This window comes from Sciurus carolinensis, chromosome 5, assembly GCF_902686445.1.
Source record: "Sciurus carolinensis chromosome 5, mSciCar1.2, whole genome shotgun sequence".
In the NCBI taxonomy this organism is placed as follows: domain Eukaryota; kingdom Metazoa; phylum Chordata; class Mammalia; order Rodentia; family Sciuridae; genus Sciurus; species Sciurus carolinensis.
In genome coordinates this window covers 160,012,219-160,018,237 of record NC_062217.1, presented here as the reverse complement: position 1 = coordinate 160,018,237, position 6,019 = coordinate 160,012,219, and the positions used below count along the sequence as shown (strand labels likewise).

Here is a 6,019-nt window from a genome sequence, read left to right as displayed (position 1 = left end):
CACAGTAGGAGATTGAGACCAATAACTAAAATAGAATAATTATAACACCATACTATAATAAAAGTTATTAAAACTTATAACTTGTTTATTTCTGGTGTTTTCCATTTAATATTTCAGACCCTGATTGGCCGCAAATTGTAATTGAAACTGTGGAAAGCGAATCCGCCATGGAAGTGGTGGTGGGGAGGTACTGTCTTAATATTTTGGGATGCTGTGACAGAGCTGCTGATGATATGGAAGTTTAAACTCAGACAAAATAGGGCTGAGGATGTGGCTCAGTGGTCGAGTGCACCAAAGTTCAAACCTCAGGACCCCCTCCCCAATTTTTTCTTTTACCTTTTCTTGTAGTATGGATCTGCAGGTGATGAATTCTTTCAACTTTGTATGTCTGAAAAAGTATTTATTTTATTTTCATTAAAAAATACACCTTTCTTTTTAGAACAACATTAGTTCATAGCCAACTCGAGCAAAGGTACAGATGTTTGACCTCCTGCCCACAGAGACAACTTCTGCCACTATCAGCACCCTGTAACACAGTGCTACATTTGTTACAAGTGACCAACCAACAGTGATATATCATTAAGCCCTAAGTCAAAGTTTACATTAGGATGTGCTCTTTTTTTATTTTATATATTTTATTTTTAATTTTTAAATTTTATTTGTTCCAATGAGTTGTACATGACAGTAGAATGCATTTGTACATTTTGATAGATCACATATAAATGGAGTGTAATTTCTCATTTTTCTGATTATACATATTGTAGGATCACATTGGTCATGCAGTCATATATATACATGAGGTAATAACGTGCTCTTGCCCATCGTAAGGTATTTGACATATATAATGACATGTATCCACTATTATGGTTTCAAATAGAATACTCTCACTGCCCTAAAAATCTTCTGTGTACCACCTGATGGTCCCTCCTCCCTCCTAATCTCTGGTCCTTTTACTAAAACTGCAGTTTTACCGGTTCCTGAATGTCATATAGTTGGGATAATATACTATGTAGCCTTTTCAAATTGGCTTCTTTCATTTAATGATACGCATTTAAGTTTCTTCCATTCCTTTTCGTGGCTTAGTAGCTCTGTTGTTTTTGGTGAGGAGGAACATTCTGTTGTCTGGCTGAACCATAGTTTACCTGTTTACCTTCTGAAGGACATCTTGATTGCTTTAAGGTTTTGCAATTTCTGATCAAAGCTACTCTAAACATTTATGTGCAGGTTTTGGTGTGAACGAAAGTTTTCAACTCATTTGGGCAAATACCGAGGAACATGATTACTGGATTGGATGGTCAGAATGTGTTTTAGGATCTTATAATACCCTGGTGCAGTGGTGCACACCTGTGATCCCAGCAGTGAGGGAGTCTGAAACATGAGGATAGGAAGTTCAAGGATAGCCTCAGCAATTTGCTGAGGCCTTAAGCAATTTAGTGAGACCCTGTCTCAAAATAAAAAATAAAAGGAGCTGGGAATGTAACTCCATAGTAAATTGCCACTAGGTTAAAGCCCCAATGCCCCTCCCCAACCCCTGCAAGGGTTTTGTAACTGTCTTCTGAAGCGAGTTAGATTCATAACAGTAATGCAATAGAGCTCCCATTGCTATACATCCTCATGAACATGCTATTTATTTATTTCGGTGGTGCTGCAGATAGAACCCTGAGCCTCACAAATACTATAGTCATGCTTTACCACTGACGACACCCCCAGCTCCTAGAATTTGATATTTCAATCTAAAATTCCCTAATGACATATGATGTGGAGCATCCTTTCATGTGCTTATTTCACCAGCATTTGATAATGTCAGTGCTTTGAATGTCAGTCATTCTAATAGATGTGTAGCAGTATGTCACTGTTCTTTCAATCTGCAGTTCCTGGGGATCAGTCCCAGGGCCTTGTACACACTAGGCGTGCACTCTACCACTGAGCTACATCCCCAACCCTTTATTACTGGTTTAAAGCAATTTTATTAGGATGTGCCTTAGTGTAATTTTATTCCTATTTTTCATACTTGGGGTTTATTGAGTACCGTGGATCTTTGGGTTTGTTTTTAAATCAAATGTGAAATCTTTTAATTTTTGTTTTATTTATTTATTTTGGTACTGGGGATTAAACCCAGGGACTCTCAACCACGGAGCCACATCCCCAGCCCTTTTTTGTGTTTTATTTAGAGATAGAATCTCACTGAGTCACTTAGGACCCTGCTATGTTGCTGAGGCTGGCTTTAAATTCATGATCCTCCTGCCTCAGCTGGGATTACAGGTGTGAGCCAACACACCCAGCTTGAAAAGGTTTTGACCATTATTTTTTTCCATATATTTTGTTATTTGAGAACTCTAATTACACATATAGTAATTAGAAGCTGAAGTTGTTCTTGAGCTGAATTTTTTATTTTTCTTTGTGGTACTGGGAGTTGAAACCAGGGTCTCACACATGCTAAACTAACACTCTACTACTGAGCTACACCCCAGTCCCTTTCATTTTATTAGGGTCTTGCTAAGCTACCCAGGCTGACCTCAAACTTATAATCCTCCTGCCTCAGTTTCCCTAGTAACTGGGATTACAGGCATGTTCTAGCTTGTCTATATCATGAAGTCTTTTTCCTCTCTGCATTTTATTTTCTGCAGTGTTATTGCTGTGTTTGAGAGTTTATCAATCACTACCTGCAGTATGTAATTTGCTATTAATCCAACCTAGTGTATTTTTTACATTAGACATTATAGTTTTCATCTCTACATGAAACTTTAAAAAATCTCTGATTTTTTTTTTCTTTTTATGAGACAGGGTCTCATTTTTTTGCCACAGCTAGTCTTGCACTTGTGGGTTCACTTGATCCTCCCACTTCATCCTCCTGAGTAGCTGGGACCATGGGCTAGTACTAGTCATGGGACATGATTAGTATTTTTTATTACATAGCACACATACATTTTACCTTTCAGGTTCCAGGTATTTTTGTATCCTTACAAATATCCTAAATACTCTTGAGCTTTGTTCTGAGACATATTTAAGTTCCTTGGAATCAGTGTGATTTTTTTTCAGACTTATTTTTAAGCCTTGTTGGATGTAGACTAGAACAGGATTTAATTTGGCGCTAATTTTTTCCAACAAGCAAGATAAAATCATTCTCAGTACTTCGCCTGGTACACGGTGGATGATGAGCCTTTCTACTCTGGTTGAGGAGAACAGGAACTATCTGTCCCCTCCCCCAGCCCTGGTGAGCTCCAGGAATTGTCCCCCGTTCCTTTCAGGTGCTGCTTTTCCTGGCTTTGCATAGTTTCCTCACATGCCCTTGCTGATCTGAACTCAGCTGAAGAAGGCTAGGGAGGTTCTCTGGACTTTGTGAGCTTCTCTGCTCTTTGGTATTCTGCTTTGCAAATTCCAGCTACTTGGCTTCCCCTTCTCACCAGGTTTTCCCCCCTCAACTCAGCAAGACTGTCAGCTCCCTTTCCTTGAGCCTCCCTTTGGAAAAATCGTCCAGGCAGTAAGCTGGGTAATATCATACCTACTTTCTTTCTCATCTCTTGGGATCACTTCTTTTTGATGACCCATAGACAATGCTTTGGAAGTTATTGTTTATAGTTGTTTTATGTGCTTTGTCAGACTGTGTGTGTGTGTGTTTGCACTGGGTGTTGAATCCATGGCCTTCTGCACGCTAGGCAAGGGCTCTATCACTGACCTATAACCCTACTCTTTATTTTTAAACAGTCTTGCTAAGGTACCCAGAGCAGCCTTGAATTTGCCACCCGCTTCAGGATCCTGAGTAGCTGGGATTACAGGAATGTGCCACTATGTCAGGCTCTGCCTGACTTTTTGGTTGTTCCTGGCAGGAGAGTAAATTTGACCCCTACTTCTCCATCCAGGTCAGTAGTCAGTCTGCAAACAATCCTATGTCTTACAACACGACACTCCACTTATCCCATGTAAATCCTATTTAATGCATTTAAAACAAAATATGAACTCTGAGAGGGTGTCCATACCCTTCACCAGATGACCAGAGGGGACCATGACATACACACAAAGAAGCTTAGCACTTCACTCTTTTCCAGAATGCACAGATTTCCCTGGGGCAGACAGGACAAGGCCTGCGCTGCTTTTTGGCAGGGGCAGAAACTTCAGTCCAATATGCATTGGACAAGAACAGAAGCCTGGTTGCTGGGCGCCTGGGCTCTGGGGTTTTCCTCTGAAGGAGACATAGTGGGACCCCGGTGTCCACGCTGCAGCGTCTCTTCTCATTGGTTGCCTCTTGGTTGCCTCTTGCAGAGAGGTGAGCAAATCTGCAGGTTGTGGCAAATGCGTGATGCAGTTTTCATCTCACATGAACCTGGTTATTAACCTTTTTCTTTCTTTCTCCAGGCCCTTCCTGGAAAGCCTTCCCACCCCCACTGCAGACTCTGCCCCCACTTCCCTCTCCTCCATAATTAGGGTTTACACTTCCTGAACTGGAATGCCTTTGCCCAAGCGGGAATCTGCACCCCAGCAGAGCATGTCTGTTAATCCGGGTGCAAAGTCACAACAGGTTGGAGGTCTCTCCGCCTCTGACTGACAAAGGAGCTGGGGGTGGCTGGCTCCACCTGGGCACTATTCATTAGTGCCATATTTCCCCCAGTATTCCAAGTCTTGCCTAATTCCTTTTGTCAACTGGAACTACCTGGGCTGCTGGGGAAAGCAAATGAAACGACCTCGTTAGCATTCGTGAGCAGGTCTGCAGGAGGGACTGGGCGGGCATTCACATGCTGCAGCCCCAGGTGGGTCAGAGGCAGGCTCTGAAGCGACCCTCTCACCTGGGTTTGAGGATCCTTCCCCAGGGGAAGCAGGGCCACCGGTGCAGGAGGCTCCAAAGCCAGCCCTGGGCATACGTGCATTTTTCCGTTCGGTGAATATGGGAGACCTGCTGAATCTCAGTCCCTAAAAGGCACCAAACTTTATAGAAGCTTCTTTCTTTCTTTTTTTCTTTTCTCCCTCCCTCCCTCCCTCCCTCCTTCCTTCTTTCCTTCTTTCCTTTCTTCCTTCCTCCCGCCCTCCCTCCCTCCCCTGCCCTTTCCTCTCCTCCCCTCTCTTCTCCTTTCTTTCTTTTTCTTCTTCTTCTTTTTTTTTTTTTTTTTTTTTTTTTTTTGCCTTTTGGGGATTGAACCCAAGGGCTACCACTGAGTTACGTACTCAGTGCCCACCCCCTTATTTTTTACTTTGAGACAGGGTCTGTTAAATTGCCCAAGCTAGCCCCAAACTTGGGATCGTCTTGCCCCAGCCTCCTGAGTTATTGGAGGCAAGTATGCACCCTGTACCTGCCTTACTGAGCCTCTTTTTAGGAAACTTATTACCTAATTGAGACACTGATTGTGTGTGTATGTGTGTGTGTGTGTGTGTGTGTGTGCAAGAGTGCAAAATTACATGCATCTCTATATATACACACATGTAAAATATAACTTTGATAAAATTTGAGAAAGATTTAGAAAGCCTGATTAGGGGGCTGGGGATATAGCTCAGTTGGTAGAGTGCTTGCCTTGGAAGCACAAGGCCCTGGGTTCGATCCCCAGCACCACCAAAAAAAAGAAAAGAAAGCCCCTGGTTAGGGAGCTCATTTCCAGGGGAAATGATGACTTGGCTGAGGTGTGTGGGATGAGGAGGTTTTAATTAGGGGAGGAGGAGAAGTGTTGTTCCAGGCAGAGGAAACGGAACGTACAAAGGTCCTGTGGTGTAGGAAACATGTGTGTGACAGATTGGGTTTGCAAAACCGGCTCTTCTTACGACATGACACTACACTAATCCATTGAAAGGTGAGGTCTGCGTTCTCTTCCTGTTGACCTAGGTGGGCCTATGCCTACAGATATGATGCTAAATCCGAATATCTTCTGCCTGGTCTTCTTGGGCCCCTGCCACCTTGCTGTGAAGCAGCCACACAGCCAGGTGGAGAAGCCCCAGCTGACAAAGGGCAGGCCCTCCAGACGCATGCGGGAAAGGGCCTTTGGATGACTCCAGCCCCAGCCGGTGAACCACAGCAGCAGATGCCAAGTGGAGCCAG

General features: G+C 43.2%; 1 non-coding gene across 1 annotated transcript; it reads left to right on the top strand.

Annotated features, from left to right (window-relative positions):
* The first annotated feature begins 5,469 nt into the window (after nucleotides 1–5,469).
* Nucleotides 5,470–5,542, top strand: Trnap-ugg (transfer RNA proline (anticodon UGG)). Its single transcript has one exon. It is a non-coding gene; the product is annotated as a tRNA-Pro (tRNA).
* The last annotated feature ends 477 nt before the right edge of the window (nucleotides 5,543–6,019 follow it).